The sequence below is a fragment of the Miscanthus floridulus genome, chromosome 2 (assembly GCF_019320115.1).
Source record: "Miscanthus floridulus cultivar M001 chromosome 2, ASM1932011v1, whole genome shotgun sequence".
Taxonomy (NCBI): domain Eukaryota; kingdom Viridiplantae; phylum Streptophyta; class Magnoliopsida; order Poales; family Poaceae; genus Miscanthus; species Miscanthus floridulus.
Genome location: NC_089581.1, coordinates 137,885,236 through 137,896,642, shown reverse-complemented (window position 1 = coordinate 137,896,642; position 11,407 = coordinate 137,885,236). Strand labels below are relative to the sequence as shown.

The 11,407-nt window shown below is 47.7% G+C and overlaps 1 pseudogene; it reads left to right on the top strand.

Annotated features, from left to right (window-relative positions):
- Window positions 1-621: 621 nt before the first annotated feature.
- LOC136539822 (trimethyltridecatetraene synthase-like) lies at window positions 622-2,306 on the top strand (annotated as a pseudogene).
- The last annotated feature ends 9,101 nt before the right edge of the window (window positions 2,307-11,407 follow it).

Genomic DNA, 11,407 nt, shown 5'->3' with positions numbered 1-11,407 from the left:
CAGATTATAGAAGCGGAGAAAAAATATAAACCATACATCAAGAATTATACTACCCAACAACAATGGCTAGACATCACGACGAAGACAAAGCAAATGTCTTTTCATGTACAAGTAGTATGTCTGGCTCGGAATTTTGTATGATCTACATGATATTCGGTCATACAGGTACCCTTAGGCCAAATGTGATGAGAGTCTCATCACGTTTTTGTTGTGGCAAGACATTGTCGTGATGTTCATTTGTGGTGTATGAAATGACCCCGTCACTGTCATAAAATAGTTATTGCTGTAGCTCAACTAGCGCCCCCATTGTGTGTATGTATGTTTACTCCGTCCCAAAATAAGTACCATTCTCTATTGTCGAAGAGTCAAATAATTTTAACTTTGATTAAATATATAAAAAAAACATTAATATTTATAGTACATAATTAGTATAGATAGATCGTAGAATCTATTTTTATAAACTTATTTGAAGACGCAAATGTTACTAATATTTTCTATAAATATAGTTAAACTTAAGAAAATGTTGACATAGTTATTATAGCGACACTTCTTTTACGACAAAGCAGAGAATAACTTAAACCACCGCTCCTGCGGACTACTCCAATGCATATCTAGTAGAAACAAAAACACGTCCACCACATTCTTATGGAGCTACCAGTACCATGGAGTTCTCTCATCGGCGTGGCGCTGTTCCTTGTAGCCGTGCTCCTTCGCCGGCGGCGGTCCAGCTCCAGCAAGTACATGCTGCCGCCGGGCCCTCGGCCATGGCCGGTGATCGGCAACCTGAACCTGATCGGGCCACTCCCGCACCGCTCAATGCACGAGCTCTCCACGCGGTACGGGCGTACTCATGTCGCTGCGGTTCGGCTCCTACCCCGTCGTCGTCGGCTCATCCGTTGACATGGCGAAATTCTTCCTCAAGACCCACGACCTGGCGTTCCTCGACCGCCCCGCCGTGGCCTCGGCTAGGCACATCCTCTACAACGGCTCCGACGTGCTGTGGGCGCCGTACGGTCCGTACTGGCGCCAGGGGCGCAAGCTGTACCAGAACGAGCTCCTCAGCGCGAGCCGGATCAAATCGACGGAGCATATCCGCATCGAGGAGGTGCGCTGCATGCTGCGGGATGTGTCGGCGGCCGCGTCCCGCGACGGAGGCGCGGTGGTGCGGCTCAAGGACCACCTCTCCATGGCGAGCTTCAACGTGGTCTCGCGCATGGCGCTAGGCAGGAAGTACATCTTCGACGGCGCCGGCTCGCTGATGCCGCCGGAGGCGTTCCGGTGGATGATCCAGGAGTTCTTCTTCCTCAACGGCGTGGTGAACGTCGGGGACGTGATCCCGTGGCTCAGCTTTCTGGACCTGCAGGGGTACATCAAGAGGATGAAGAGACTGAGCAAAATGATCGACCCGTTGCTCGAGCACGTCCTGGTCGAGCACAGTGAGCAGCGACGGCGACAGGGCGAGGGCTTTGTGCCGAGGGACATGGTGGACCGGCTGCTACAGCTCGCTGACGATGCCAACCTGGGGGCTCCCATCAAGCGGGATGGCATCAAGGCATTCATTCTGGTAAAGACTTTACTTTCTTTCACTCCATCTGCTGGTATATATATGTCACAGAGAGATGATCGATCGACGCGCGTGAATGCCGGCAGGACATCATCGCCGCTGGCGCGGATACCTCAGCGGTCGCCACCGAGTGGGCTCTCTCGGAGCTTCTAAGGAATCCCGAGGCCATGGCCAAGGCCACGGGCGAGCTGGACCGTGTCGTCGGCGGTGGCAGGCTGATCACGGAGGAGGACATCCCGCATGGATGCTGTGGTGAAGGAGACCTTGCGCGTGCACCCGGTCGGGCCGCTGCTCGCGCCCCGGCTGTCCCGCGAGGACACCTCCGTGGGCGGCTACGATATCCCGGCCGGCACCCGCGTGTTCGTTAACGTCTGGGCCATTGCCCGCGACCCTGCTCTGTGGGGGGACGCCTCGGAGGAGTTCCGGCCGGAGCGCTTCGTCGGGAGCGGAGTGGACGTGAAGGGCCACGACTTGGAGTTCCTGCCGTTTGGGTCCGGTCGCCGGATGTGCCCGGGCCTCGGCCTCGGGATGAAGATGGTGCAACTGATGCTAGCAAACCTTCTTCAAGCCTTTGCATGGAGGCTCCCCGACGGCGTGGGTGTGGACGACCTGAGCATGGAGGAGAAATTCGGGCTGTCCATGCCGCGAATGGTCCCGCTTGAGGCCGTACCTGAGCCCAAGCTCCCTGCTCATTTGTACGATGGGCCATGTCCGTGACTCAGCCACGCACATGCACGCTTGTCTGCCCGCTGCAATCTGCATCTGCTCTGGAAGTATGATGTCGACTACTCGACTGTATGTTTTTGTGCTCCTAAAAATTTGGAAGTCTCGTTGGTTGTGATAGCCTGCATAAGGGTCTAGCATTAATGGTAATGGATATCCAATTTAGCATAGCCTTATCCTTTCGAGTAGTATTTGGTTGTCTTGCATTTTGATTTTGCACCGTGGCCATTTATAAATGGGAAGGCCTAGCGCTCAGACGTTTGGCCCAAGCCCACGTCCGGACGCCTACAACCTCCTCGCATCGGACACACCCCTGCGCTTGCATCAGATGCCCTGCCAGCGACGAAATCGCATTCGGCCACCCACGACCGATCCTACGCCAGTGACCGCGTTCGATCATCCGTGACTTGATCCCTATCCCGGTTGCACCCCCGCCGTCCGTAACAAGATCCCCATCTCGGTTGTGCCCTCGGCGTCAAGCCCGCCGCGCTCCTTCCCCTGCCACACCGCGCTCCTCCCCTCGATGCGGCGCCATCGCCGCCGTGCCCCCGTCCTCCACCACGCTCTGTCTCGGCCGTGCCCCTTCCCTAGTCCTAATGTCTCATCTCCTTTGCAACATCCGTCCGACCGTTGCAACATATGCAGTGTACTATTGAAACATACTTGTATAATCATTGCAACATCTAGATGAAACACATGAGACATGCGTCTGAAACATTTGGAACATACATTTGTAACATACATCTAAAATAGATGAAACATGTGGGACATACACTTGAAACATATGTGTGTAGCCATTGCAACATATGCAACATTAGATCCTTTAGCAACATCAAATGAAACACATGAAACATACAGATGAAACACATTAAACATACAGATGAAACGCGTGAAACATACGTCTCAAACAACTGAAATGTTTGAAACATATACTTGCAACATATGTATGTAGCCATTGCAACATACGCAACATACAGATGAAACACTTGAAAATAACTTCTGAAACACAGTTGAAACAAGGGAGAATTATCTATTTGTCATTGAAACAAACCAGCCTTTTGTATTTGGCACTAAAATTTTTGAACTTTCTTATCTGACACCAAGTTGAAATTTTCTTTCGTAAATAGCACTACCGTCTATTTTCACCGGTAACGATGTTAAGTGGCTTGCAAAATAACGTAAGTGCCCTTGTTTGTAGTAGGCGTTTGGAGCACGCACGCATGCTGTTGCTACTTCTGCACGCATGCTGCTGCTACTGCACAAGGCTGCTTGCTGCGTTCATCATGACCTTGGACTCGTCAAAGCTGAGCACGCCGTCGCCGTCGAAGTAGTAGGCCAGCTCACTCTCGCCGCTGACGGTCGACTCCGGGGAGGATATGTCGCTGGTGGGCGAGTTGCTACTCCACGCCGGGGTGGTGTCGCCGTCATCATCGTTGCAGGCACTACCATTATTATGAGCGCAGGTCGTTGGTGCCACAGCAGGTGCTGGCCAAGCGCGACCGCGGTGGCCATGCGCTAGATGGCCTTGGGCGACATGGCTGCGGGGGGGCAGGTCAAACAGGAGTCGGAGCGGGAAGTTGAGATCCACCGCGGCCGCCGATTCCTTGAGGCAGAGCAGCGCGGCGTCGTAGGCACACGCCGCGGCCTCGGCGGGGGAGTGGGAGCCGAGCCATATCTACTATCGGCGGCGAGCCCGGGGCGTGCGGAGAAGCCGCAGCTAGCGGCACTGGATCTAAGGAACGACCGCTAGGCGAGGTCCTGTCCTTGCCGGTGAGCTTGGCGCTCTAGTAGTAGAGTCCGTCGGCCTCCGTGTGCAGGCGCGTCACGAGCCGCGCGAACTCGGCGGCGTCAAGGAGCTCGTCGCTATCCACGGCCGCCGACGCCGCCAGCACACGTCTAGTAGCAGCAGCGTGCGTGTGTGCCCTCGTCCAGTCCCTCTTTCTCCTCAATGGCGCCATCAACCACGACGGCCACCACTTCCCGTTGTTCATCGTCTAGGTCACCGAACTCACCGACGGCGTCTTCCTCGGCTTCGCCTACAACAACGCGCTCTCCGACGACACTGCCTCATGGAGATTCATCAACGTATGGGCAGGCATCGCGCGCGATAGCCTCTCTGCCTCCCCCTTAGCCTTGGGGCCAGAGGAGCACAAGCACACTCCAGCTCCGCCGCCCTTGCTGGAGCGCTGGTCCCCTGATGGCCTGACGACGCCGACGATGCCGGTCGTGCTCTCGTTCCCCGACCTCATGGGGCGCATCGAGAGGCTGCCCCTGCCGCCGTTGTGGGAGCGCATGCTGTAGTTCTCGGCCCACACGCTAGAGGCGCTCAAGGACCGGGTGCGGGAGGAGCTCCTGGCGGCCGGGGATGAGAATTCTGTTTTCCCGGGGCTGATGAAGATGGAGGTGGAGGAGGAGGAGTCTTCTCTTTTCTCGGGGCTGATGAAGATGGAGTCAGACGAGGAGAAATAGAAGGAGATCTCTGTCTTCTTATGGGTGATGGCAAGGGATGAGGAGGGGAGTGATCTCTATTGGGAGATGGTGAGTGATCATCGCGGGTGGGCGAAGACTCACAGTTGTCCTCATCATCATAGGACAATTGGTGGTCAAGCTTAATGAAGCGCTTGCGCCAGCCCACTTGAGAGCCCTTGTTATGACCAAGTTTTGGCATGTCTTCCGCTGTGGGGTACTCAATGTGTATCTTGTTATACTTCTTATCAAGTATTCTATCAACGGTGACGTGAGCGTACCCCTGTGGAATTGGGCGGCCATTAATGGTCCCGTCTCTCGTAGGCTAGGCCTAGCTGAGTGCCACCTTATCATTTGTCCATTCCTGATGGATGTACAACTGGACATTGACGGGTTCAGTGATGCCATCCACTGGATGAGGCACATTCGCATCTTCTTCGTCGAGCGTGGTCGATCTGCAGCTGCTATGACCCCTAAACTGTGGGCTAAAGGCAGTAGGAGTAGGGTTTTGTGGTACTCCTGACCCCTTGGACAGCAAATTTTGCTGGACTTGTGCTTCAACAGTCGCATCAATCCGTGCATCCATTCTGTCTTCCATCTCTTTTAGTCGCCTCAAGTACTCTGCCTCCTGATCCGCTCTACCCCTCAAGCGGCTTCGATAAGTGTTAGATTCTTGGGGAATGCTTGTTTCCAAGGAACAACACCGGTTCCTCTAGTGCGACAGGGTGCCCCTTGGTTCTGAGTGCTTGGGTGAGCTCGTCCTTCTCCCTATTAGAAGTGCGAGTCCCTTGCCTCACCTCCTCAGTTACCTGGGAGATCCTCTGGATGAGTTCGCTCATGGGTTGATTTGTGGAGCTAAAGCTCCCATCCTCGGCGTGAGGTACATTCCTCCCCATATTGAATATTACCGATCTAGGCTCCCAATCGGCGGTCTCAACCTGAACGCCTTCCTCAGCAAGGCGATCCATCTTTTTAAGTTCTGCTTTAAATTCTAGCATCTTTTTGGCGTAGCCACGAGAGCCGAGATGATGAGGATTTGTTGCTTTCTACGAGTTCTCCTTATTCTTCCTGCTCAGTTCTAAGTACTCCTCGGATAACCTATATTCCTTGAAATCCTGCCAGAAGTCCTTCTGCTTGCTAAACTGTCCACCATCGAAATCTGGCTCTTTATTTTGGAGGACAAAATTCTTGTATAATGTCCTCTTGAAATTCTTGAAGCATGTCCCCATGATTTCTTTTGCTTTTTTCTTGACTAACTCCTTGTCATACTCTGTTGGGAAAGTGAAATACTCTGGGGTCTTGATAATCCATATGTAATCCTTCTCACTTTCAGGAACCCTCCACGGGTCATCACCTTTCCCAATCCAGTTCATGTACCTAATCGGGGTGAAGTCTCTTACAAGTAACCCGAGGATAGTCTTGTATTTGGTCAAAGCTATAGGCAGTGAGAGTGGATCCCCGAATTCATCGAACTCAATGATGTGCCAGTGTGCATTCCTACCAACAGGAATCTTTGACACGCCTCGCTTGAAAATAGCCTTCCTGCTACCCAAACCCTCTGCCTCCTCGATCGGCGAAGGCTCCTGCTGGAGACACCAAGTAAGCTATGACCCTCTCAATTGATTAGCGTGTGTGGCTACATAGTCACAAGATACCAAAGTTACCTGGTCATCTTGGTCATTTTTGACCTAGATCGAGTAGGCCGAACGGGGTCCATGGCTGCTCGTTCTCACCGTCCTGATTGACACTGTCACCGTTTGTCGGATCATGCGGCTCTCCCGTCCCAGCGATATTAGCCGCTTCTTGTTGCTGATCTGTTCTTCGGCGACAGGGTAACAGGCAATGACGAGTCATGGTTGTGACATGATCGTGGTTAGTTTTGGCTATGGACAACTACTAATAGCATATGTTCATATTATATATATATATAATATGTTTAATGCAAAGTCTAATAATAAGTCTACATACAACAAAGTCAAATAATAACATATGTTCACCTAGAATAAATTCATTGTTTGATTGACCACATACAACAAAGTCCACCTACTGTTCTACGAATCTAAGCCTATATCAACTTCCAAATAAGAAAAGCAATTACCATAGCCATAAATAAAAGCATGACATCTTTCCAAGATCAAGGAGCAATTCTCCTGATCTTCACATCTTCGGTGGGCGGCTTCTCTTCAATCTCCAGTGCCAGCAGATAGCCATGGTTTGCATTGATTGAACCAAAGTAGGCCAGTTGCCTATGGTTTGCAAGGTAGGCCGGATGACTATAGTAGGCCCTCAAAGCTTCAGCTTCTGTGTTGTATTTTTTATGCAAATTACTAGGGTAGCGATTGACTAGAGCATAGCAATCTTCTCAGGTTTAATAAATCCCTGGCATGTGATCAACATGCACTACATACCATGCCATGGTTTCCTATACATTTAAGTAAATTAGGTTGTCATTCAAATATGATATATTCTTATAAAATTTAATATATTTATGAATAATACACAACCATTGCATAGATAGGAGTGTTTGAAAAACAGCTATTACTTACACCCTATTCCAAAAGAGGGACCAAAAGTTTTTACAGTGGTTTAAGCCTAAGACATGAATTTGAGCACCTTTCAGGCTTGGGAAGCACTATCTAGTTATAGGCATCCTTTTAGATATGAACTGCATAGACTTATTGAGGCTGGGCTAGTGAGCTCCAATTTATAGTCTTTTGGCATGTGGTAAGTGGTAATGATAACTCACTGAACAAGAGTTATTATTCAAGTTATATGGTCAAACTAAATCTATTTAATGTTCTTTATCCTTGACATGATAAAAATTTATCTCAATAATGGGACTCTTTATTATTCAGAGATCAATGTGGTTTAGTAATCATACTTGCTAGCATGCAACATCATGTCATTACTTTTTTACTGTGCACACGTAATATTTTAAGGAGGACCAACATTGTAGTCAACTCCGATGCTATCAAAGTCAGTTAAATAGTATCTAGCCATTTCCAATAAATACATGGGTGTTTCTAATAGATTAAGACAATTAATAACAACTTGGAAACATGGTCATGTGCCAAGTTCTCTCTGTATCATAAAAAGACAAACAACTATTTTTATGATTTTGATCCCCGGTTATCAGAATAGGTTATATAACTGGTGAGAAATTTGAATCGCCATAAGTGGTCGTGATTCGGAACAACTACAACGAAAAATCTAGTTTCGCTGTCTGCTAACCCACCAATCAGTTGGTGCATTTCCAAAGCATGCTCATGGAGGGAGCAGGTTGTGGCATCACAGGACCACTGTGTGGTGCTCCTTCCTAGCTACTGGGCTGCAACGCACACTCACTCACTAATCGTGACTGTGGAATCTACAGCAACTGATTGACTGTAGAGAACACAGAGAAAAGGAACTGCCGAGAACACAACAATTTTGGTGATATAGCGAACACTGAAACAAAGCTGGAACAACATTATGTATATACTGATTTCTAGAGCCCTGCCATGCATGACCTCGAGAGCGAGACTCAGTCCACCTTTGCTGCTACTGTCGAGCCAATTTTAAAAGTTGTTTTAAACTTTTTTTTCTAGAACAAACATCTATAGATGCCTTTTTAAGCATGCTATACATTCCATCAAAATCAATTGACACTCTACCTATAGCAATTATTTTTCCTACAAATGAAATTCAGCAACATCATTTCTAGATATAGACCTTTTTTTACTAATGTACGTTGTTAAGCAATGTACAGGTTGAGCTCAGCTTCCAAAATGCAGTTCTTTATACAAGCATGCTTAAAGCCTTTGCTGCAGATTAAAAAATAGAGGGGAACAAAATAATTTATAAAAGGAAGCTTAAAAAATAACAAAAAAGATAACAACACATGACCACAACACATATGTCTGTAGCCTCTGTAATAGTTACTACAACTTATGATTATATCATCATTGCACATGACCATAGCCTCAGTTCAATTAATATATTAAGTCATCATAACCTTAGTCTAAGTGCCATCACAAACGAGAGAAAACACTCAGATTAAATATAGTTATCATCGGCACTGACATCATAGGAAATGGACAGTGCTAAGAAGTAAGAAAACACCATTGACAATGGATCAATGCTCAGATTAGAAACAACCTTCATAAGCATAGACATGTGCTTGGTATAGAGAAATCCTCAGAATATAATCAATTATCATTGGCATGGACATGTGCTCAGATTTATATAACAAACATATTTCAACAATGGACATGTGCTCAGTATAACCATTTTCATTAACAAATTCAACTCGAGCTTGAGCAATCACTGAGAGGCCTCACAAAGACGGTGGGGCATTTCATCAAACACAAAGACGGTAGTGAGCCACACACTCACCGTGGGGGTGGAAAAGCAGCTATCTGCGCGCTCCTAAAGGCCTCGGCGGTGGGAGTGCAGGCTTGGAGGAGGAGGGGCACGACCGGCGTCATGGACTAGGAACGAGGGCATGGACGACGTGGTGCTCTTGCATGGGGCAGTCGATGGCGTGGGGTGGTGCTCCGGTGTGGGGCGATGCATGGGCATTGGCGTCGAAGAAGAGGAGCGCAGGGCTGGGAACAGCAGCGCGGGGGGGCGGTGGACGGGTGCGCAGGGAACGGTAGTGCCCGTCGGCGTGGGGTGGTGCTCTGGCGGCGCGGGGGGAGGGGTTGACGCGGGGTTGAAATGAATTTGGAAGATTTCAACCTCCGCCTTGCTATATACCAATGAGGTTCATCACTGTCGGTTCTAATAATAAACCGACAGTGATGAGGAACCATCACTGCCGGGCCATTCCTCAAACCGGCAGTGATGGGGGTGTAGCGGTTAGGGGTTAAGTAGTATAACTTTTTTCTTCCTTTCGAATTCCTCAGACTATCTCAACGGTTAAGACTCCACAACTTAGCCCCCGAGACCCGTGTTTGAGTCCCAGGTGGTCCAAATTTTTTGTTTCAATTTTATAAATTATTAAATGACTTTGGGAAATTGTTCATCACTGCCGGTTGTAAGTCTAAACCGACAGTGATGAGGAAATATCACTGCTGGGTCAATCCTCAAACCGGTAGTGATGTGGGTGTAGCAGTTAGGGGTTAAGTAAGGATAACTTTTTCATTTCTTTTGAATATCTCTGACTAGCTCAACGATTAAGACCCCACAGCTTAGACCTCGAGACCCGTGTTCGAATCCCAGGCGGCCCAATTTTTTTGCACTGGTGGTTTTCCTTCAATATCATCACTGTTGTGCCATGCTCTGCTCAATTATCTATTAGCATATGTTTGCTTTAATTTAGGGACATGGATATGTTTATCCTTTTTCTTTTTGTTACAAGGATTGGAATAAGTGGAATTGACGTCGCTTCTTTATACTCCATTTGTTCTACTTATAATATATATAAGGCGTAATTATCCCTGGTTCAAAGATTAAGGAATATATTTAATTCTCTCTCCCCCTCTCAACACCAGTACTACTGCATCGATGTACGTGCGTCTAGTCTTTTGGAAATGTGGGCGGAATGTTCCGCTGGGTGAGTGTGATGCATCTTTCGTCGCCCTGAATCCAAACCTTGATAGCAGCAGCAGCTGCCTACATATATACGATGTACTCGTCCTATACGTTTAGCACGAGCCTAGCTGTACATGTGATCATTAGGTTGTCTACATACGTACACACTCATGTGACATGTGCACATATGTGGCACAGTGCTAGCTGTAACTCTCACCCTATCCTATTCCTACATGGTGAGAGTGTGGAATATATACATCATCATTCATCGTCGCCACCAATTTAGTGAAGCTACAGCGGGCAAGCAGAGGACCCCTAGTTTCGCAGTAAGGGGTTAAGTAGGATAACTTTTTCATTTCTTTCGAATACCTTCGACTGGCTCAATGGTTAAGACCCCACACCTTAGCCCCCAAGACCCATGTTCGAATCCCGGGTGGCTCAATTTTTTTGGTTTAATATTATAATTTATTAAGCGGTCTAAAGGTCAAAAAGAAAAAATAAATTAGCCTTAGCACATATCCTATACTAGCGTAGCGGTTAAGTCTTAGAACTCTGCGGCCCGAGACCCGAGCTTGAATCCGAGGGCTGGCACAATTTTTTTTTAATTTTTTATATATCACTGCCGGTTTTTAAAATAAACCGACAGTGATAACCAGCATCACTGTCAGTTTCGTCTCATCATTGCCGGTTTTTTGAAACCGATAGTGATGTCTGTATATATTAAAAAAAATCTTTTATATACTAAATAAATAGAAGCATGTGTATTCCTATGTCAAAATGGCTTGAAATTTTTTTGACAAACATGTACACCCAAATTAAGACCCCACACAGGATCTTAGGTTTTTCTGATCAGTTTTTTTATTTATTATATTTTTCTGTGTGCTGAATGAGACAAAAGAGGATGAATTTAATCTTGGACCGAATAGATTTTTTCATCGACTTCCACAAAATTCTTATTCCTATGGCACATTAGAGCCTATGTAAAAGTTTGGCACCATTCTAGATTTTTTGTGTGGGTAGACTCAGTTCAACCTATAATTAAACGGTGTCATCGTGTGGAAATTTAATTAAACCTCAGAAAGTAGGAAGCCATCTTCGGAAAATCCCAAACTAGGTGTTTCCTTCACACGTGACATGTGC